General features: G+C 43.5%; 1 long non-coding RNA gene across 1 annotated transcript in view; it reads left to right on the forward strand.

The window, feature by feature from the left end:
- Positions 1–222: 222 nt before the first annotated feature.
- LOC109283898 (uncharacterized) overlaps positions 223–24,159 on the forward strand; it is a 35,479-nt gene continuing 11,542 nt past the window's right edge. The window contains exon 1 of the long non-coding RNA XR_002091220.2: positions 223–360. This is a non-coding gene — a long non-coding RNA (uncharacterized LOC109283898). The remainder of the gene's footprint in view (positions 361–24,159) is intronic.

Genomic DNA, 24,159 nt, shown 5'->3' on the forward strand with positions numbered 1-24,159 from the left:
CAAGCATTCAACATACAAACACACACAAATAAATTGGCAATAAAAATACTCCAAATGAGTACAAGTTACCTTGCAGCTAAAGTGTCAGCAGCAGCAGCAGCTCTTGCTATTCCTTACTGTCACGTTTTTGAAGGATGAAGAGGAGAAAGCTAACACAACTAAGGGACAATTGATTCTCTATATTCTATTTTTCCAGGTAGCTTTCTGCAAAAGAACTATTGATCTACACTTTTTGGTATATTTATCAAAGCTCCTTCTTTGCAGCATCAATAATATTTTATACTGTGAAATCAAAAGGAACTAATACCAAGAATGGACCAAATCCAATTTCCAACCTATGACTGCCCTGTGAACACAGCAGTGAGTATGTTTTGAATCCTTGAGACAGTTTTACCTGTTGTATAAGTAGTCTACCTAGTTCATGAAACAGTACCAGAAACCTCCCTATAAAAGGTCCCTTCTCAAAATTTTGTCTTACACCAATATATCCAAAGAAGATATCAAAGCCTTAACTGGTATTGATGTTTTCAGACTTCAATAATGTACTTCTATAAGTAATATTGAAATGGTATCCTGGTAGCAATGTGGTATATTCCAGTAACTAGAGATTATCTAGCTTTAAGGAAATTAGTTATTTTGGAACACCTATGGGCAAAAAAACCAAAACAGGTAAAGTGGAAAAGCTAATGTTATATCAGATGAATCAATAAATTAACTGAATTTGCAGTCCTGCCTGTGGGATACTATGTGGCTGTATTCCCTTCCTCTCTGAAAAAAGAAATCAGGTAGACTTAGCAATTGGATTTTGTTTATGCACTCTATAAATAGCCTAGTTACTATATAGCAGATAGAACAAGAATATTTTAAAATAATGCAAGGTAAATATGAGTGCCCTAAAAGCTCAGAAGAGAAGTAAAAGCTTTTAGGGGCTTACCTGCACTGTTCTAAATTATGATACTTTCTGAAAACTATCTTAACTGGAAGAGCCAACTTAGCTTGATCTAGAGTAGTGATACTAGCACAGTTATTAGCCCATTCTTGTGTTACAATTAATTTTGTGGAGCAGAGAGTTTGTTAGGTAAGCAACTATATCCCATAATGAAAATCCCAGTGTGTTGCTACTCAGGCAGTGCACATAGAAAACAGAGAATTTACAGTTGTTTAACATCTTAAAGGCTTGTCAAAAGTCACGGAAACTTCAAAAGCATCTGTTTTCTAGCAGTACACTTAGCAGTATAACTTTTTGTTATTTTTTCCTTTGTAGTTTTGCTGACTGTTACAGCTTTTATTCCTGAAAAATATCAAAGAAGATAGATAACATAAGCCAAAGGAAGTACATTTAGAATGGTATTTAAATGTCGTGTACAACACAATTTAAAAAAAATATCTCATTCCTTCATTCCTTGCAAATGAATTTTATATCTTTCCCTAAAATACAGTTTTCTTTTAATTAGATAAAAGATGACAAAAAGCGGACTCGGTTAGATAAGAGTCAGGGAAAATAAAATCAGAATCTCAATGGAATAAGTGTCTGTATAAAGTTATCTCCTGACTTCAAGGGTACTAAATCAAAGTGTACAGAATAATCCTTTCTGTCTCTCAATATACATAGGAGGCACCCAATATACATAGGGGATACTTTTCCAAACTGCAGCTTATGAACATTGATTACCATCTATAATGCATAGGAACAAAATGGTCAAGAGTCCTCAAAGTGACATTACAAACACACTGTGGAGAACATGGTAATGCTTTCCTATACATGTACTTCAGGCTACTGATTGCAGCTGGCACAATCACATGCCTCATTGTATAGCTATAAATCCAGCCAGTATAGGTCCAGTTGAAGTGAACCGGACAGCTTAAATGAACAAATGGCTTCATAGTCAGGTCTCATATGTAGGTAGCACTGAACATTGTCACCTTGGGGACACAGTACTGAGACTTGTGAATTAATCTCCCTTGTTACTTCACGTTGTTTTGAAAGCTCAAGAGACCATAACGTGTTACAACAGAAACTGGGACAGATCCTTAATATATATGAACTGACATAAGATTGAAATAGATAGAGTGATGCTTACAAGGGCTGTTCAAAAAGTATCGAGACTGATGCTATAGGAAACAAAGTTTATTTACAGGGGGTTTGGATCAACCTCTGTTAAAGTATGCTCCTTCAGCAGCCACACACTTCTCCCAATGTTTGTGCCACTGTTGGAAGCACCTCTGATAAGCAATTTGTGGAATTGCTAAAAGCTGCTCAGTTGCATTTTGTTTAATGGTTTCCACATCACAACATCTTCTTCCTTTCCAGGTTTTTATTAGTTAAGGGAAGAGAAAAAGGTTGCATGGGGCCATATCAGGTGAATATGGAGGCTGCGGCACTTGTGGGATATGGTGTTTGGCTAAAATTTGGCTAAAAATTGCTTCACAAGCTGTGCTGAGGGGGCAGGCGCGTTGTCGTGGTGAAGCATCCAAGAGTTGGACACCCAGTTTTCTGGTCATTTTTCTGGTCATTTCTCCCAAATTGCTGGTTAGAATTGAATGACATGAACCAAGAGAAATTCCAACTTCTGCTCTCTCTCAGATAGTCAGTCGCCTATCATTTTGAACCAAACTGTGAACCGCTGCCACATTTTCATCATTTTGTGATGTTGAAGGGCGTCTGGACTGCTCATCATTTTCGACTGATGATCGTCCTTCTTTAAACCGATGATACCACTCAAGAACTCTTGCACGGCTCATAGATTCATAGATTTCATAAACATTAGGGCTGGAAGGGACCTCAGGAGATCATCGAGTCCAGCCCCCTGCCCCAAGGGCAGGAAGTCAGCTGGGGTCAAAGGATCCCAGCAAGATAAGTATCCAAACATTTCTTAAAGGAGTCCAGAGTAGGTGCTTGCACCACCTCTAGAGGGAGCCTATTCCAGACCTTGTGGGCTCGGACAGTAAAGACATTTTTCCTTATGCCCAGCCTAAGACGGTCTTGGAGGAGTTTGTGACCATTGGTCTTTGACATCCCAGGGGGCGCTCTGGTGAACAGACATTCTCCCAGATCCTGATGCACACCCTGATGTACTTATAGGTTGCCACTGGGTCTCCCCTGAGCCTGTGCTTTTCCAGCCTGAAGAGTCCCATTGCTCTCAGCCTCTCTTCATAAGGCCTATTTCCCTGCCCTCTGATCATGTGCATGGCTCTCATCTGGACTCTCTCAAGATTTTCCACATCCTTCCTGAATTGTGGAGCCCAGAATTGGGTGCAGTACTCCAGCTGAGGCCTCGCCAAGGCCAAGTACAGTGGGAGGATGACATCCTGAGATTTACTTGAGAATTATCTATAGATGCAAGCTACAGTTTGGTTTGCTTTACCAGCTGTGATATCATATTGGTGGCTCATGTTCATCTTGGGGTCAGTTGTGACCCCCAAGTCCCTTTCAGCCATGGTGCTAGTGAACATAGCACTGCCAAGCCTATTAGCATGCTGAGGGATTTTTTTCCCCAAGGTGGAGCACCTTACATTTGTCAGTATTGAAAGTATTGAAGTTTGTATCCGCCCACTTTTTCAGCCTATCCAAGTCAGCCTGGATCACCGGCCTATCTTCCAGAGTAGACTCTCTACCCAGAAGTTTGGTGTCATCGGCAAACTTGGCAAGTCCACTTCTGACACCTGTATCCACTTTGTTGATAAAGGTGTTGAAGAGAACAGGTCCAAGGACAGAGCCTTGGGGGACACCACTGGTCATAGAGCTCCATGATGATTCACTTTCATTGACCACCACTCTCTACGTCCGACCTCAGAGCCTATTCTCCAGCCATCAGACTGTGATGTAGCCAAGACCACAGTTGGCCAATTTTTTCCAAGAGGAGATCATGAGACACCAGATCAAAGGCTTTTTTGAAGTCCAGATATATGACGTCAATCTCTTCTCCCTTCCTTAAGTGCTATGTCACCTGGTCATAGAAGGAGATGAGATTGGTCAGGCAAGACCTACCTGCAACAAACCGATGCTGGCTGTCCCTCAGGATGTTGCCATCAGCCAGCTTGTTAAGAATGGACTCTGATTTTTTCCAGAATCTTTCCAGGGATTGAGGTCAAGCTGATTAGCCTGTATTTCCCCAGATCTACTTTCCTCCCTTTCTTGAAGATGGGCACCACACTGGCCTTCTTTCAATCTTCAGGTAATTCACTTGAGCACCAAGAGTTTTTGAAAATCATGGCCAGTGCTTGGTCTATGACTCCAGCCAACTCCTTAAGTACTCTGGGGTGCAATCTGTTTGACTTGAAGGTGTCCAGCCTCAAGGTGTTCCTTTACAAGGTCTACACCAATGCTGGGTATAATTTCACCCTCCCCCTGGCTGTTCCACATCTTGCTAGGCAAGGCGGACCCTTGGGATTGATGAAAAACTGACACAAAGTACCCATTAAGCAGGTTAGCTTTTTCCTGGCAGTCGGTTGTCAGTTTAGCAGGGGTCACTTGTCAGTTTAGCAGTTTAGCAGGGGTCCAATGTTACCCTTGCTTTTCTTCTGACTCCCCACATATTTAAAAAAGGACTTTTTATTGTCCTTGATATGTGTAGCCAGGTGGAGTTCGGTTGTAGCCTTGGCTTTCCTGGTTCACTCCCTACTGGTACAGACCAGTGCAAAGCAATCCTCCTTTGTGGTGATTCCTATCTTCCATCCTTTATAAGCCTCTCCTTTTTGGTGTAAGAGGTCCATAAGTTCTCTGCTGAGCCAAGGGGGTTGTTGTGCCCTTTTTCTACCTTTCCTCCAAGATGGGATGGACATCTCTTGTGCCTCCAGAATTGCTCCCTTAAGGAGTGACCACTCCTCTTGGACTCCTCTCTCTGCTGACTCTTGTTCCCTTAGTACCTCGACAGCAAGCCTCCTGAAATTATCAAAGTCAACTTTCCTAAAGTTGAGAACTTCTGCATTGCTGACTGATTTGCCAGCTTTGCAATAGATAGTAAAAGTGATCAGCTCATGGTCACTGTCTCCCAGCTTTCCTTTGATCTTTAGGTTGCTGAATACATCATCCCTTTTAGCTAGTACCAGGTCCAGCAGCGCTTTACTTCTTGTGAGTCCATAGACTTCTTGGGTCAGATAGAGTTCATCCATGCACATGAGGAAGCTTTGTGACTATTCAGATTTGGCTGAGTGCTCTTCCCATGAGATGTCTGGGTAGTTGAAGTCTCCCGTGACAACCATGCACTGACAGCATGTAGCCTCAGCCAGTTCCCGGTGAATTCCTGGTCAATCTCTTGTTCTTGGTTAGGGGGTCTATAGTAGACTTTTACCGTTATGTCCCCTGTGCTATGTTCCCCATGCATTTTAACCCAGAGGGTTTCGAGTCACCCTCCTTGGGTGCCAATGTCAGCTTGCAGGGATGTGTAGCTATCCTTGACAGAGAGAGCTACACCTCCACCTCTTTTATCTGCATGATCTCTCTTATTCAAGGTATAGCCATTTATATCTGTGGCCCAGTCATAGATGGAGTCATAGATGGAGTCCTACCAGGTCTCCGTTGTCCCTATGAAATTATAGTCTTTCTTGTCGGTCTTTCTTATAGTCTTTCTATGGTTGGTCCTTGGCTCGGTCCTTGGACCGATACTCTTTAATGTCTTCATCAGCGACTTGGACGAGGGAGTGAAATGTACTCTGTCCAAGTTTGCAGATGACACAAAGCTATGGGGAGAAGTGGACACACCAGAGGGCAGGGAACAGCTGCAAGCAGACCTGGACAGGTTGGACAAGTGGGCAGAAAACAACAGAATGCAGTTCAACAAGGAGAAATGCAAAGTGCTGCACCTAGGGAGGAAAAATGTCCAGCACACCTACAGCCTAGGGAATGACCTGCTGGGTGGCACAGAAGTGGAAAGGGATCTTGGAGTCCTAGTGGACTCCAAGAAGAACATGAGTCGGCAGTGTGACGAAGTCATCAGAAAAGCTAATGGCACTATCGTGCATCAGCAGATGCATGACGAATAGGTCCAAAGTGGTGATACTTCCCCTCTATCGGGTGCTGGTCAGACCGCCGTTGGAGTACTGCGTGCAATTCTGGGCGCCGCAATTCAAGAGGGATGCAGATAACCTGGAGAGGGTCCAGAGAAGGGCCACTCGTATGGTTAAGGGCTTGCAGACCAAGCCCTATGAGGAGAGACTAGAGAACCTGGACCTCTTCAGCCTCCGCAAGAGAAGGTTGAGAGGCGACCTTGTAGCTACCTATAAGTTCATCACGGGGGCACAGAAGGGAATTGGTGAGGATTTATTCACCAAGGCGCCCCCAGGTGTTACAAGAAATAATGGCCACAAGCTAGCAGAGAGCAGATTTAGACTGGACATTAGGAAGAACTTCTTCACAGTTAGAGTGGCCAAGGTCTGGAACGGGCTCCCAAGGGAGGTGGTGCTCTCCCCTACCCTGGGGGTCTTCAAGAGGAGGTTAGATAAGCATCTAGCTGGGGTCATCTAGACCCAGCACTCTTTCCTGCCTATGCAGGGGGTCGGACTCGATGATCTATTGAGGTCCCTTCCAACCCTAACATCTATGAATCTTGTTTAATAGGAGGACCAGTTCCTCCTGTTTGTTCCCCAAGCTCCTGACATTGGTGTACAGACACATAGGCATCCTATTGGGAGCCCTAGGCTTCCTCACATTCCCAGGAGGACACCGTTCCAGGGCTGGGGTAGGAGTGGAATCCCTTGAGTTGGTTCTGTAGCTATTGCCTAGTCGGCTTGCTTTGGTGGTTGTCCACCCACCCCCTGGTGGGCTTAGTTTAAAGCCTGGTTGAGCAGGTCAGCCATCATGGCTGAGTAGAGCTGCCTCCCCAGTGAAGTGAGGTGGAGTCCATCTCTTCCCAGCAGACTGCTGCCTCTCTCACCAAAGAGTGGACTGTGATCGTGGAAGGTGAAGCCTTCATGTTGACACCAGTGCTGCAGTCTTTGATTGACTACCTTGATCTGTCTCTCCCTCCTCAGCCCATGACCTGTAACCAGGAGGATGGAGGAAAAAAACATCTGCGCCCCCAACCAGTGTCATCACTGTTAGACCCCGACTCCATGCAGCGCCCAACAACTAGGGAGACAATGATGCAATTGCTCATGGACCCTGTTATTCATTAGCCAGAGCAAGTAGGGAGCAAACACCAGCACACATTGCTTGCAACAGCTTTATTCCGAATGGAGACAGCTTCGGAACAGGTCCCAAAAAAACAACAAACCAGGGACTTGCTTTGAACAATAGTTATTTCACATTTTATACACCTTAGTTCATGCTCGTTAACACTTATTTCACCCTCACTCCTCCTTTGTTCTGCCCATATCTCCTCCAATCTCAAGTTATGCCTCTGTTTACTGTTTGTTTCATTAACATGGAATTGCCTATGCATTTCATTCATTTGTGTGTCTTTTTGCTATGAGCACATGTCTAAAACCTTGACTTTACTTCTTTGGTCAATGGGCGGACTTTGACCAAAACCTGGAAGCTTCTGGAGGCTTCTTCACCAATCACCATTCACCTTTTTGCATATGTTCATCTCGGATTCTGTTACCAGTTATGTGTTGTTTTTTACATTCCAGTCTGTTTTCCTGTCCCACATTATACCATCTTCCACATTCCTAAAGCTTCACCTCATTCACAGCACGCAGGCTTACACAGACTCACTTGCTGTTTTTTCAGAAAAATGATTGACACAATTAAGATGGTTACTTAGCATAAGCAAATGGCTGGCTTAGCTATCATTCTGCCTTGTGATTAACAGCTTTTGCTAGGCCACAGGTAAAGCCTTTATTATTCAGCTGCAAATCCAGTGCTCCCCAAGATCCAAATATTGTCACCCTAACAATCACCAAGTGCCATTTTAAGTAATTCAAATGCACACATGTTGTTCTGGACACTGACATAACAAACAGGTATGCAGGACACAAACAATCTTACTTCAACCACTGGCCAGAGAAAACTGGGGAAACACCATGAGCTGCAAACCTGTCCAGAGGAGTACTAACATGCCCAGACATGTTCAGGAAAGCCATGCCCCCACTCAATACTTTGTACCACAAATACATGTTCAGTCTCAATACTTTTTGAACAGACTTTGTATTTACCCCCAACCTTAGTGTCCTTTGTGGATAAATTAAAAACCGCTGCGAAAAAAAATCTATTATTAATTTATTGTTTGAGATTTCAGCATAGAAAAGGTTCTAGGAAAAAACAACCTATTTCACTCTTTGCAGTTTTCATAATGATGTCTTGGAATGGGAAATTAGACAGAAATGCCAGAACTGAAAAACTATTTAACTCCTAACTCTAGTCTTATCTGAATTGCTCTAGTAGCAGGTGCTACACTGGATTTAGTCTCTGGGCAAGTGAATACTTGAATGGATTTGCATCATCTTATACTTGGACTAATTTTGCCCCATTGCCTTATATAGGGTGCAAGCAACATCTTAGTTAGTGTCCTAATAGCTGAAGTTGAGATCAAAAAACAAGATTTGTAGTGTAGGAGGAAGAAATTTTTCATCTTAAGTGGATTCCTGATTTTCTTCTTCTAGAAATGTAGACCCCCAAGCATTTGTAGTTCAAGAAATAGAGGAAGCCTCAAGGGTTTTATAGTTTGCTGCCTACAACTCTGAGGTCTTTTCCTTTGAACATACTTCAATCTGATTCCTTATAACTCTACTTTGATATTTTGCATGCCTTTAGGGTGAGTGGGGTTTAGAACATATAGGACTATAATACAAGGCTAGATGGGCAGGGGACATAACTGTTTTGCTAGTTTCAAAATAGTTTTCTTAGGTGTCAAAAATAACAAGAATACTTTTGCCATCTAAGGGCATATTGAAAGGGGTTTTTGCCATGAAACAGGAAAAAATATATATATATATTGGCCCATCCTGACATGTGAAGTTTTGCATAAAACTCTTGCTGTGTTAGTTATACCTCTGGCTATGTAAGAATGGCTTGTAGATACATGACTCTGTTACAGTTTTTTTTCTCCAGATAATAGTGTTGAACTTTTACCTAGGAAGCAATTAGTTTTGTATAAATGTGGCCTACACATTCTTTTTCTTGTCAGTGGACTATTTCAAAGTAAGAGATATCCACAGTATTATTTCTTAAAGAGGAAGCTACATTCCCATAATGGACTTTGGAAGAGAAGGACTTCAACTCAATGAATTGGCTGGCACAATAGATTCTGCCTTCTCCTATGAATAATTGGATTAATGTCCTATGTGCTATATCTATCCCATGCTAGTGACTAAGTAACAACAGTCCTTCAGTGACTCTACCTTTCATCAGGGCTAGGGCAGACTGTTCCTCACAATCAAGGGGTCTTATCAACAGGGATCTGGGTTTTACGTTCCTCATGGAAAAATTGAGTAAACAATGGATTTTGCCTTTTACCAGAGGCAAATGCAGATTTCTCATTTTACAAAAGAAACCTATGGATTTTGCCATTTTTCAATGAGCTCCCTGCAGGCTAGCAGAGTTCCAGCCTGCAGGAATCTGGGAGGAATCAGGAGGAAGGTGGAGACACAGGGTTCACCATGTGCATGGACATGCACATGGCCCCAGGCATCCTGCAGGGCAGCTTCAGTAGGTAAGTGGTGGGGGAAGGGAGCTGGGCAAGGCTGAGACTGCTGACCAGTTGGGTGGGGCTTGGGGCCAAGGGCCACAATGTGCGGCTGTAGGGCCCCAGTGGGGAGCAGGCTGGGTGGGTGGCTTATCTGGAGGAGGGGGAGGGCCAGCTCTGCACTACCATGTGCACTCTCAGAGGACACAGGGGACCCCTGGCCCCCAGATCTGTACCCAGGACAGGCACAGGCTGCAGGCTCAGTCTTCCACCCTGCTTCCTTCCCAAGGGGTCTCTAAAGCCTGGTGAGCATGACCGAGCACAGCTGGGAACAGCGGGGCCATGTGGGCATCTCCTCGCCACTGCCCCTCCCCCCCTGCTGCCCTGGTGATGCACCTCCAGCACCTGACACTGCTTTGTGGCGTGCAGCCCCACACCACTGCTCTCACTGCAGTCCTGCATGCAGGAGGTATGTCACTGGGGCAGTGGTGGGGGGTGTGGAGTGAGCATAGGTGGGGAGATCCCTGTGTGACTCTGCTGCTGCCTGCCAGACTGGGTCATGTCTGCCAGGGTCCATAGGCCCCAGGGGAGGGAAGCAGGGTGGCAGGGAATAGCTGTGTAGTAAAGCTGCTAACTGCTGTTCCCTGCCACCCTGATTCACTCCCCTGGGGCCTCTGGAGCCTGGTGGGTGTGGCCTGGCATGGCAGACAGCAGCAGAGACATGGGAGGGATCTCCTTGTTGCTGCTCTCCTCCTCCCCTCCATTGTCCTGGTGATGCACCTACTGAGCATGGGGTGGCAGTGAGGGCAGTGGTGTGGGCTGCACCCCTCAAAGCAGTGGCCAGGACAGGAGGCACATCACCAGGGCAATGAGGGGGCAGGGTGAGCAGCAGTGAGGAAATCCCCATGTGGTCCCATTGTCCCCAGCTGTGCCGGGTCATGCCTACTGGGCTCCAGAGGCCATGCGGGGTGGAAGCAGGGTGGGAGCTTGAGTCTGCCCCATGTACAGATCTGGGGGCATGGGTGCCCTCCCCCCCATGAAGTGTGTGCAGTGGCAGGTGGTTGGCCTGCCCAAGCCCACAGCAGGGGAGAGTGGCAGCAGGGGACTGCAGACCCAGATCTGTAGCCCTGGCAGCTGGGGGCCCCCTCCAGCAGGGATGGGAGAACAGAGGCTGTGGGTGGGGGGCAAGGGGCACCAGCAAGGCTGTGAGGGCTGTGGGGTGCACCAGCAGGGCCAGAGGAGCCATTGGGGTGGTTAATTTTAATCACAGATTTTGGGTTTTTTAGCAGAGAATTTGGCATTTTTTTATCAGGGAAAACCAGGATCCCTGCTTATAAAACTTTCTGAGACAGCTCCACCACTACTACTGTGGTGAACATAGGTGGAAGCTGTGGGACACAATCTGGCCCAGCACATTCAAAGCATAAACATTTGCTGAACAGTTCTTGTCAGGTAATTAATTATTAGTATTTTGATTTTCCAGATGGGAAAACAGACACAAAAGTGTATATATATCCTCTGAAGCCAAAACGTGATTAGCAAGCAGAGCCAGAATTAGTACTTGTAACAGGGGACTGCCCATGGCCCCTGTTCCAAGGGCTAGAGGAGAAGGGAAACTTACTTACTGGAGGCAAGCCCATCTCACTTTTTTGTGGCCCAATGATGTCAGATACTGAGAGGAGGATTCCAGTGACAGAGGGGTCCTCCACTGGAGCCATCGCTGATTGGCCACCAACCACAAGAACTTGTTGAAGAGGCAACTGGCAGTGGGTTTTGCCCTGGAGAGGGGAGAGAGAGAGGCAGTGAGAGGGAGCTGCTGAGAATCTGTGCAGAGGCATGGAGGATTCATACAGACTAAGGAAATGCCAGTTGAGCAAGACAGGTTCAAATGCACCTTGATGGACCACTAGATGTGGTGAGCCATCTGGGAGTATGAACCTGGGGAGGGGTGATGGGACAAGCTAAATAGGCAACAATCCCAAATGCCTAGGAAAAGGACTGTTAGAGTGAAAACTTGGATACTTAATATCAGAGGGAAGAGGCCGGAGGGCCAGGGACTTACCCAGATTTAGAATTGATGGTGACCCGGTTCCCAGTCAGGACTGTTACAGGGGAGACAAAGATCCTAGACAAGGATATTCATGTAAATATGAGACCCAGACCAGGGTGTTCCCTTTGTGCCTGAGAAGGCAGGGAGAAAAAAGATAACCCTTGTCTGGAGAAACTGGGGGAGGATGTACCCAGTAGGAAAATAAGCAGAGTTATTGGCCCTCATGCCTGGGGAAGAGAGGCTCGACTGACTAGGATCACACTAAGTGGACACCAGTTGGGACTGGACAGGGTGTAGGGAAGGTGGAGCCCTGTGGTGGTGGCCAGAATACCTACACCTCTCTACCATGCTAGCAGCTGTCAAGCTCTTTTCACAAGATCTCTTTCTTCTCAATAAAGTGTAGCAGGTGAGTGAGAAAGACAGCAACAAGAATAGTAGGTGGCAGGAAGGCCCCGACTACAAGTACTCAATGTAGTCATTAAACTAAGCTGTCTATAACCTGCCTATTGGTTTATATAAAGAGTTGACAAGCTTTCTGAAGCACCACTAAATAGAAAACTTAGATATAATAAGGTTAAGAACCTTAGAATGTATTTGTATCTACTGCAGGTTACCAATGGTTCCAAAGACAATGTGTGCACACTGCTGATGACCAACTTGCTTCTAAATCTGTGAAGCATTAAATCTTAGAACAGCATTACATGGAAATTTAGAAATAAAACAATATTTTAGATATACTATCAAAACCTATTTAATTATTTTAATTTAATTTATTTTATTTTATTTATAACAGTGGTGTTTATGTTTTTGGCCCTGCCAGCCAGATGCATGGCATGGGACCAGTTTGCAGGCCAGATCAGGTTCTCTGCCACCTCCTCACACTGGGATCAGGTCCCCAGGCCCTGCATTGGCTCTTCCCAGCTAGGATTGGTCTCTGGGGTCCCACACTGCCCTTGTGCTGTGGAATTGCGCCCTGCATTGACAAGACTATTACAGATCCTTGGGGAAGCCCTGCTGGATGACAGGGCACTGGAGGCTGAATCTGGCCCATGGGCCAGGGGTTGAGCACCCCTGTTTTATAAGACTTTGAGCTGCTGTTGTAGATTAAGTGTTTCTTTGTCCGGCGTGTAAATTATACACCTTATGGTGTGTGGAGATTTAATGTTCCAATTTCCTCTGCATCAGCAGCTACATAAAGAAAAGAAATAAAGTATTTTTATTTGATGGACAAGTCCATTTTGAGCAGTCTGAGTCTTGAATCAGCTGCCAAGTCACTGCATAACCCAATATAACTTGAGGTACTTGCACAATTCATTTTGTACACTGAAACCTCCTAGAAAGGCAGTAGACATGCTGAGTTTTTTTTCCAAAGGATAAAACAAAAGGCTTGTACTCTTCAATGGAATGGTGAACAAGCACTTTGTTTACACAATACTTAGAGAACAAAACATATGACAAGTCTGTCAACAGTCTTTACAAGAAAACTTTAGAAGTGAATAATATATAAGGGGGACAACCATAAACACAAAACAAAAACTGCCTCTAGACACCTTTAAAAAAAAAAACCCTCAGCAAAAAAGCAATTTTAGACTCAGAATGTATCCATAGCATACCAGTCTGGATAGGTGGGTGTTCCCTGTCCTATTCGATAAGCAGAATAAACAATATTTCAAATGTCATTTGACTGTTACAGCCTATTTAGCTGGACATATTACCTGCTGAGTTCAAATCCAATAAATGCAGTTGTATAACTGTATATCGGTTCTATGCTTTTTTTGTTTGAGATCTACAGTTGGCCTGCAGTATCTGTTACAAAAACCCTTACAAGCCAAAATTGTCTGCAGATCAGTAAAAAAGGGCTCCATACAACCATTGCTGACTCCTTTTGCAAGTTTTCTGTATGTGGGAGCAGTCTGATGTTCCCTGAGATTCTCTTCTGCTCAGGAAAGCAGGAACAAAAGGAACATTGGAAGGCAATTGTTTTATTATTAAAGACAATATCTGAATGTTCACCTTCCTTCACCCTGTCTTCCTTTTATAATTGGGTCACCTCATTACTGAACAGGTCAGGAGGGCAAGAATCCATAGGACTTTAGTGGAACTTGTTTTTACAGATGGAAACCAGTCTTTTCTGATGAAATTATTTTTCCTCTATCGTAGGATATATTATAAAAAAATAAAAGGTACTATTAATTTGGTGAAGTATTGAAATCACTTAATGCTAATTCAAGCTTTATTGTTCAAATTACATTTTCAGTAAATGTCATTTTAATCATGGGGGGTAGATGAAAGCAGGCTGAGGATCCTGGTCAAATAAGAAATGCCTTTGATTGCAAACTCTGGATCTGTTCTGGAAAGATTGTCAGGAAATAACAGAATAGGATTTCCCATAAAAGTAATGTTGTTGTGGGGCAGGGGGAGAGGAGGGAAGAAACAGATGGCAAAAAAGGCCAGCATATTAGACAGCTCTCTTTTTTGGAGGTTCATTAGTTAGAAGCAGAAGAGGAATGGAGAAACCTGGGTTTGTTAATCAATTCCAGGATGACTGTGATGTCGTTTTGAAAAGATTAAAATGATCTGATGGTCAAGGCATTTCCATAAATATGAACAGCCAAGCTATTTCCAGCAATGCTAGGGATGTGTTAATATAATTGTGCAGGGCGCTGCTGCAATATCATCTGGAATACTATGGATAATTTGTGTCATCTACGTACATGACAGACGAATTCAAGCTGCAAGGGAAGAGCTACTAGGATTAGCAGGGGGGAAAAGATGCTATTTAAAGAGGAGAGTCTAAAAGAACTTGTCTTGTTTAGTCTTGCAAAACAAAGGCTGATAGCAATTATATTTCCTCTCAGATAATGCATTAGGAAGGTAAACACCACAGAGATAGAGAGAGAGAGAGACAGGGAGGGGAGAGCTATTGAAACTAAAGGACACTGTTGGCACAAAAACAAATTAGTATGAACTGTCCATGAATAAATTTAGTCCAGAAATTAAAAGAAATCATGTAACCAATAGATAGAACTCACTAATGTCACAACCCAAAGTTGTGATTTTTTGTTTGTGTGTGCGCTTCGGCACCGCTAAATTATTATCCTGCCAATTTGTCGCTTTCTTTGCACGGTAGAGTTCTCTGCTGCAAGAGAGAACTCTGGTGCAGCGGGGGATTTCCCGCCAGATTATAGCTTCTTTGCAGTGTGCATCTCTTTTGTATCGTAGTGATACACGCTGTAAAGAAGTTCCCGCCATTTGTATTAGGATTTGCGCCACATTATTGGCCAATTCCTAATGTAGTCACACGTGGCGGCCAGCGATTGGCTTGCTAGCCGTACAAAAGGCTTGGGTAGTTTCTGCCCAAGTCGGAGGAGGGAGGACGAGAGAGATTCTGTGTGAAGATCTCCAAGCGCTGCGGACCCTCGCGGACCCAACACGCCTCCCCTAAGCAGGCAATAGAAGCAATAGAACCGAGCCTATGGAGCTTTAGCTTCTTGCCTCTCCCCGTTGCCGAGCGCAATCCTAAACATATCCCTTTCCTGTAACTTTGGACCCGCGGAGCCTGAGTAACTCCGGGGAAACTTTTCGAACCCAACCGAACCGGACCCGCGGAGCCTAGCAAACTCTGTGGGAGCAATCGATTTGTCGTGTTCCTCTAGTGAGGATCCAAGCGGGAGCTGTGCCTGGAAACCTATCCAGCCTACACCAATACCATCTTTGGGTGTAAGTAAACAATCTTTTCAATCAACCATTACGCCTCCGTAGCTAATTCTAACTTGCGTGCGCTAAACCGCCCCGCGGTTCTCTCCAGCCCCGCGTGCCTGGGCTGCTGGCCACAGCCCGTGTGCAACGAAGATGGGTCCGGTTTGCCCTGGTTCGCCCTCGGCTCGCACGTGGCGGCAAGAATAGGATCGGAATCACCGCCGTACATGGCGACGAAGGCGGGATTGGGGCCTGGCCCGCGCAACTAAGTGTATGAAAAGGTTAGTAAGATGAGGCTGCCTAAGATAGCAGATTTGATGAATCTTTATTTCCTGTGTCTCTTGCAAACTACTGAAAACAGTGAAGTCATCCATTGTAGGTGACTCCAAATAAGCACTCACAATTTGAAGAAGTGGAAATCAGTGGACATTTTGGGTGTGTATACACATACTAACTTTCTGACAGTTAAGACAACTTAACTTTTTTTTAAAGTAAACTTAACTATCAGCATGTAAACACGTACATGGAGCAGAGTTGACTTAAATGCTGCACAAGATAATACACTTCTGAGGTGTATTACCTTGAGTCACATTACTTAAGTGGACTTAGCTCACAAGATGGTTGCCTCTATGTCAAGGAGCTGCACACTTCAGTGTGGCTTAACTTAAGGTGACTTAAGTAACTCAACTTAGTATGTGCGTATGCACCCTTTGGTTCCCATACTTCAGAACTTCTGACGTCCAGACCTGGGTCTTAACTACAAGAGAATCTTTTCTCTGCCATACATTTTGAAAAGTTATTGTATGCTTTCTGAAAGTGGTGGAACTTTTCATTCATAGGTGCTGTAAAACCAATTTTTTTTTTCATTTCAATGGTCAAAGTAAACAAAAAAAGGAAAAAAGAAAGTTTTGATTCTCTTTAAGCCAGAGAGAGAGGCCAGAATGTTTCATTTCAGGTACAACAACTATATTATTTTGATTTGAAACAACACATTTCAGTTCAATTTTATCAAATGCAAAGCAAAGGAATTCAAAATCTATACTTAGGTAGGAGTTGTGTTGATATGGCTGTGTTACCTGGTGCATGCATGGAGAATTTCCCTGACAGCTGAGATACCTGGATTCTTGTCTCTGGTCCAACGAATTAATCAGATTAATTATTCTATTACAAAGTATCACTCTCAAAAAGAGAGATTAAGAATATTTGCTCCATAATATTCTCTAGTGTGGTAGTTTAGGCACTTTTGTAAAAAGTAGAAAATGTGGATTTAAACCCCTTCCAGACAGGGGAGAAAACTGAACCTGACTAAATGCTAGGGGATTATTGGGCAAAAGTGATAATGTCACTGTGCAATACAATATCATCAGAAATATTGTGACTGCCAACTCCTCTATTCTGCCACTAACTTCTCTGCTCTACCTAGTGAATGGTGCTGAGGTCTAGACCTTTAATACCATTGGCTGTATGTCAACAAAATGAGAGGCATGTGCATACGACATTTTAAAGTGGGCTAAATGCTTTTGCATCGCTTTAATGGTGTTGGTGCTTGCACGCCTCGGCAGCGTATTGTGCATTAATTCCAGCCACTTTAGGAAATTCAGAAGTGTAATGCACCTTAAATGACTTGGGGTGCAGAAAACTAAAGCTCCCTTGGGGAGTTTTAGTTTGCTGCCCCTACAGCCATGGAGCAAAGCACTGAGCTCCGTGCAGCTGCATGGTTCTGCAGAAAGCCCTGCAGGCAGCCTGGCAGCAGCCTGGGAAAACAGCTCCACCCAAGAAAAGTGGCAAACCTGATTTTTTTTTCTCCTCCCTGGAGCCTGCCTGCTTGCCTGAGCTGCGCAGGGGCCTGGTGCTTCCCTCTGTGGCTGCGGTGAGCCCTGGGACCCTCTGAGCCGGGTGCCTGTGGATGGGTGCCACCTGGGGGTGGGAGAGGTGCAGCTGCCACTGAGGGAAGCACCAGCCCCCCACTGCAGCCCATGGACCGCTCCGCCCAGCAGCAGCTTGTCCTCTCTTCCCTGCTGGAGGGGCAGGTAATTCAGTGGGGTGTGTGCATGACATGGGGGTTTAATTAGCCCTAAACTGAAGCGATGTATTTTAAAACCAATCACTTCAATTTAGGGCCCCTGTTTCATCTACACATGTCCATTGTCTTTTCATTGCTACAGAATCCAACATGATGCCAGAACATTTTGTTTTTAGTCAAGTGACATTTTTTGTTCCTCCTAAAACACATTTCCAGTTTATTTCAGCATGAAACACAGACGCACAAATTCATTTCAGTTCAGTGGCTGAACCAAAAAAAAAAAATAGAAAAAATATCCATGGCAGTCATTTAATATAAGAGGGTAGTGACTGGGGTACTGGGAGATGGCTGCAACTAAAACACACAGGCAGCATTACAAAACTGAGAAAAAAAAAATGCTGAAGTACCTCATAAATCCTTGTGTCATAATTTTAATTGGGAGACAAAGGAAGGAATTAGGATTCCCTTCACCTTCCAGCCCAGGAACACACACCCACTAGAGATCTCACAATATATGAAAGGTTAATTTCACTGTCTCAAGAGGCATGTATTCAAATTTTAGGAGAGACAGCAATCCTAGAGATTGTGTACTGAAATGGTTGAAGTAAAAGTTACCTCTATGCATCCCTGTAATTTTATATGCTCTATAGAAATAAAAAAAATGTGTGCTCTGTACTCAGATTTCTGATACAAACTGAAATGTTAGAAATAAGAGTGAAAGCTGGTTCTTGCCTGAGGCAGTCAAGCAGTAGGGAGAGCAGTGGGTAGGGGCTAAGCATCTGGTGTATAACCCTCCTTGCCACTGAAGAACAGGACGGTGCAGGGCAGATTGCTGCATGCATTGCCAGGCACTGTTTACTGCTTCTCTGATCAGGAGCAGCTTGCCAATTCCTGCTGTTCCTGCCTAGATCACACTGCTGACTGGAGGCACTGACACACCCCTATAACCTTTTCAGCTTGGTAAAATTAGCTGTGCTAGTCAACAAATGGCCTATATAAAGCTCCTGATCTGCAGAATGCTGCTTTCTCTAAACTTGAGATGGGGGTTCACATTTTGGAGTTAATATTACTTTCTTGGGTTTAATACAACCTCTACTGATGTAAATGAAATGACTTTCACAACTTAAAAAACTTCCATTGAGGACCATAAATCCAATAAAAGTATCATGCTCAGTTACTGATACTAGGGAAAGAGGCTTCTTATTCTTTCTTCCCCGCATCTCGTTCTTTAGCACAGAATGGGAAAGAAGTTTCCACACATGACAGAATAAAGGGGCAAGATTTTATCTTATTTTATATGATATTTCTGCTTTAAGATAAGGTGTGTTAAGAAACCTTAGAATGGATAAGGCAATGATTTTTAAAGTGATTGATATCATTACTGGGGGGAGAGTGGAAAAGGGGAACAGTACCATAATGTAATTATAAACTATTAGTTCCAACAACTGCAGAATACTTCAGAGAAAAAATAAGATACCTCTATTACAATAATTTATAATTCACAATAAGATGATATCACATGACAGTCATAATATTCAAAATATCAAAGAGGAATAAAAGATGAATTTAGGGAAGGTTCCTTTGCTTTGTGAATAAAAGACAAGCTTTACAAAGAGACGCTAAGAAAGTACTTGTTTCAGATATTTGTAAAATATGCTGAAATTATTTATTTATTTATTTATTTTTGCTTTGAAGAGGCAAAGTATATAATCATTTTACTTAAATTTCGGATTAAATTTAACATCTCAGAATTCCACATAAAATCTAAACATCCCTGCATCACAAACAATGGCATATTTCAGGCACTTCATTCAAATAGTATTCAACCAAGCCAATACCATGAAAATGCCATGATGCAATTTAGTGAAAATTTATCCTTCACTGGGAATTGTTCAATTACAACAGAAATGAGATTGGAAGTAATCTTTTCTTCTATAAACCTTACACCTGGAAGACAAAACGTCTATGCAATATCTTCCTATTTTTATCATTCTGAGCTATACCTACAAGTCTCCTCTCCAGCAGTCAAGTTGCTTAAGGTTTTCCAGCTCTTTTTCTAAAAAAGGTAGTTTAATTATTATGAATAGCTGTCACCCATTTATTCCAATTACCATATTTCCAACTCAAAAGACATATGCATTATGGTTAGTTTACCTCATGCCTGAATACATTTACGAGTAAGAGAAGTGCAATTCCAGTTAACTCAAGACTAATAGTAACATGCCATTTTCCATCAACTAATCCATCTACTCTGTGTATTGCTCCTAACCATGCTCAGACTGGCATTAGCTATTGCTACCTTTACTAATGAACTATAAGTTAAGGGCATTTTGAGATAAGGTGTGTTAACTTGCCTTAACAAACTTAACTGACACTTGGATCAGACCCAAAGTATTGGAACATCAGCAGCATCCATCCACAGAAAACACCTTAACAAATAGGCCCAGGCCAAAAGAGCTGCATAGCATACCAGAACATTTTGCCACCCTCGGAATGTAAAACATTTCTGTAATTATTGAAATACTCCTAGCTACCTCTAAAATACAATTTTAAAGAAAATTATATAAAAATAATCAATTATGTACAATAGAGATTGAGGCAGCATAAAAGTAAAAATATCTACATGGAAATACAACACACAATTTTAGGAGTACAGAAAAGAAACAAAAAGAAAATGAGTATTGATTCATAATTGGAGTGCCCAGAAAAGAGTATTTTTATTTAATAAATTAAATGAATGATTAGACCTTTGCTTTGTTTACAAGGTATATTTTCTATTTTCAAACTGGTATATTGTAATTGCAGTTGCTCCCACCATAACCTCAGATAGCTTCAATTTTATAGAGGCAGTCTCTATTTATATCAATCTCTACCAGTAATACTTTATTGTTCACAAGATCAGAAGATCAGAAGAAAGTAGGGCTGGAAGGTTAGTCCACTCCATGCTCAAGAAAGGAATGTCCATTCCTGTCAAGTGTCTGGCCAACCTGGTGTTGAAAATTTCCAGGGATGGAGATTTTGTAACTTTTCTAGGTAGCCTGTTCCAATGCTTGACCATCTTTATAGTCAGAAGGTTCCTCCTAATCTCCAAACTAAATTTCTTCTGCTGCAACTTGAGGCTATTGCTCCATGTCCTGTCCCCTATGGCCACAGAGAAAAGCCCATCTCCATCCTCTCTATAATCATTGTTCAAGCATTTGAAGACTGTTATCAAATCCCATCTCAGTCTTCTCTTCTCCAACTAAATAACTCTAGCTCTTTCAGCCTTTCCTAATAAGTCTTGCTTGCCAGGCCCCTAATCATGTTAATCTGAGCTGAACCCTTTCCAAACTGTCCATGTTGTTCTTGAAGCATGGGCCCAAAACTGGACCCAGTACTCAAAATGAAGCCTCGCCAGTGCTGAATAGAGTGGAAGAATCACTTCCCTTGATTTGCAAGTGATACTCTTCTTAATATAACCCAGTACAACAAGATTGCACTGTTGGTTCATATGCCACTTATGATCCGTAGTCTCCTGAAATCCCCATGTCCTTCTCTGCAGCCCTGCAGCCTAGCCAGTCATGCCCTAGTCTGTATTTGTGCATGCAATTATTTCATCCCAAGTGCAGGATTTTGCACTTGTACTTTTTAAATTTTATCTGACTGATTATAGACCATTTCTCCTGTTTATCCAGGTCATTCTGGATCCTAGCACTGTAGTCTGGAGTGTTTGGAACTCCACACAACTTGGTGACATTCACAAATTTGCTAAGTGTCATATTCATCCCATCATCCAAATCATTAATGAGGATGTTGAACTATACTGAATCTAGGACAGACCCCTAAGGATTCTATTTGATACCTCTTCCCAACTGGACGTAGAATCATTAACGTCTACTTGTTGAGCACAATGATCCAAAAATGTATGTGTCCACCCAATTGTCCTTTCATCTAGTCTATATTTCCTTACCTTGTTCATGAGAATGCCATGTTAGACAGGGTCAAAAGCCTTGCTAAAGTCAAGTTATATTACATCTACTATTGCACCAATTCACAGAGCCTGTCACTTTAACATAGAAGAAAATCAGGTTGGGCAGGCATGACTTGCTCTTGATGAATCCACTCTGCCTGTTCCCAATAACCTCATTCTCTAGATTCCTTGAGGACATGCATCATGATCTTTCCAGGTACTCAGGTCAGGCCGACTGGTCTGTAATTCCCTATAACCTCCTTTCCTTTCTGAAAGCTGGGCACTATATTTGACCATTTCCAATCATCCAGGAGCTCTTCTGACCTCCATCCATTTTCAAAGGGGATAGCCAATGGCATTGAAATTACCTCAGACAATTCCTTCAGTACCCAAGGTTGCATCCCATCCAGCTCCATTGACTTGAAAGCATTTAGCTTGTCTAAGTTCCCTAACCTGTTCTTCTCCTATTCTAGGCTGTTTGTCTCCTTTCCTGTCTTTGCTGCCAACCTCATTCATCATCTGGTAGCTGCTCCCATTTATGAAGACAGGATTATTTAGTTTCTGAGTCAAATAAATACATCTTTCAGAAGCAGACTAACTGAGAAGTTTCACATTAACAGTAATTTAGCCATCATTTGTTGGATGGATTTTTGATGTTTACACCAAATTTGGGAAATACAATGCCTGGCACACTTCTTTCTGATGCAGCTTTAAATTAATAACATAATTATGGAATCAAGGAACTGAACTAGTACAAGGGTCTCATAAATGAGTTATAAAAAAATCAGAGTCTTGACCTACCGTGGTTTGTAAAGATGCATGGCACTTTAAAAAACTGGTCAGGATGTTAACTCCATTCTTTTTATTGACTTCTTGCCTCCCTAAAGTCTACTTGCAATTTCAGTAGTATATAAGACATCCTTCACTCTCTCCCAAACTTTCCTCTCTTTTTTGGAAATTTAATCAAAACCTTCAACAGATTAGGATGAAATGATAGCCTCAGTATTTTATGTCTACAGAAATAAAGTAGAGTAGGTATCCAGAGTTCATGGACTGAGCTGCGTTGCCTTCCAAGAAAAAAAAAATCTATAAATTATGTTTGCTTCATGATGACAAGATGTCCATTGCAAACACAGTCAGGTACCTGTCATATTCACTCAGAGGTACATTTTAGTACATTGCCTTAAACTCTGTGGGAAATTACTGTATTAGTACACTCAATAAAAGAGAAAAGAATCTTGACAAGACACTATGAAGCCAGTTAACCCAGGGTCTGTGTTGGCAAGGCCAGGGGCCAGGTCATTTACTTAAAAAAAAATGTCTGGAGGGTACAACAGCTCAAGGTCCACAACCACAGATGTGGGTATTACTCAATAAGAGTCAGCATTGCCAGGTTGTTGAAGAGGCCTTTGACCATTACCTAAAAGCACTGCTCCCCAACAAAACATACAATTAAAGTGGCATATGGTACTTCACCCTTCCCTGTCTCAATCCATCCTGTTGAAGCTGGAAGATATCATTGCTTTAATTAAATATTTAGCAGACCAGAAGGAAAGTAAGTATGACTTGGTGAATGGTGATGGCCTGGTGATTAGCATGCTTGTTTGGAGAAGAAAAGACTTGGTTCCAGTCCCTGTTCTAATGAACACTTAATATAAACAACAATTGGAGCAGGGAATTGAACTCAGCCCCCCCCCCCCCCTTCAGCCCAGCAATGGTTGCCTGCCCTCCCTTGCTCTCAGTACTTGGAAAAAAAACCTTGAACACACCGGGTGCTCCTGGGTGGGGGGACAATCCCTGCTGCTCCACACTGCCCCATGCTGCATGGGGGACTCTGCAAGAGCCACCCCTCCCAGCCCCACCCCTCCCCATGGCTGCCCTGCCCACCACAGCTCTAGCCCTTTAAAGAAAAAAAAAAGAGAAAAACCCTTAGACTCACTGGTTCCTGCCCGGTGGGGGCTGATCCCCACTGCCATGCACTGCATGGGGGGCTCTGCACAAGCCCCTGAAGCCTGGAGACCCTTCCAGGAGTGGTGAGACCTGCGTTTTTTCTCAAGTTTTTTTTCTTAAAGGGCCAGAGCTGAAGCGGGCAGGGTAGCTGTGGAGGAGGGGCTGAGGGAGCGGGGGGGGGGTCAGAAGGCTCATGCAGAGCCCCCTATGCAATAGTGGGCAGTGGGGATTGCTCCCCCGCCCAGCAGCACTCAGTGAGTCGGGGCTTTTTTTTAAAGCATGGGGAGCTGGGGTGGGTGGAGCAGCCATGTGGGGGGGTGCTGAGGGAGTGGGTGGGGGTTGGGAAGCAGAGAGGGGATGGGCCCTGGCAGGGGTTCCCCCCCATGGTCCCCTCCTCCCTCCTCCAGGCCCACCTCATCCCCCCTAATTACCAGCTCCAAGTCCAGCTGTAGCTCCCTGGTGCAGTGGGCAGGGACTGTCTGAATCATCAAAGCTCTCCGAATCTTTTCCGAAGATTTGGAGAGCTTCAAATCAATTCAGACCTTTTTATTGGTCCCCTGATTCGATTTGGATTTGGAGATTCCACCACCGAATTGGGTCAAATTTCCTCCAAATTGAATCAGCACCTGAAACATTGTACAGCTCTAGTGCTTGACCCTCCCTATGTGTTGTATAGAAAGTACCAGTGCCGAATGGTGAGATATAGATTTCAGTAGGTTCAAGTCATTATAAAGTAAGGTGCTGAAACCTGGATACTTTTATGGAACTAGCCTGGTCTACAGCACTGCAAATCACATGCGTATGCTCTTGTGGATGCACCCTTTATGACCATTTATCTAATCTGGCTTTTACTATAAACTTTTTTATTTTGTTGTGTAACAATGCCAAATCAGAACAAGGGGAGTGGGGAAACAGCAACAGAAAT

This window comes from Alligator mississippiensis, chromosome 3 (assembly GCF_030867095.1).
Source record: "Alligator mississippiensis isolate rAllMis1 chromosome 3, rAllMis1, whole genome shotgun sequence".
In the NCBI taxonomy this organism is placed as follows: Eukaryota; Metazoa; Chordata; order Crocodylia; family Alligatoridae; genus Alligator; species Alligator mississippiensis.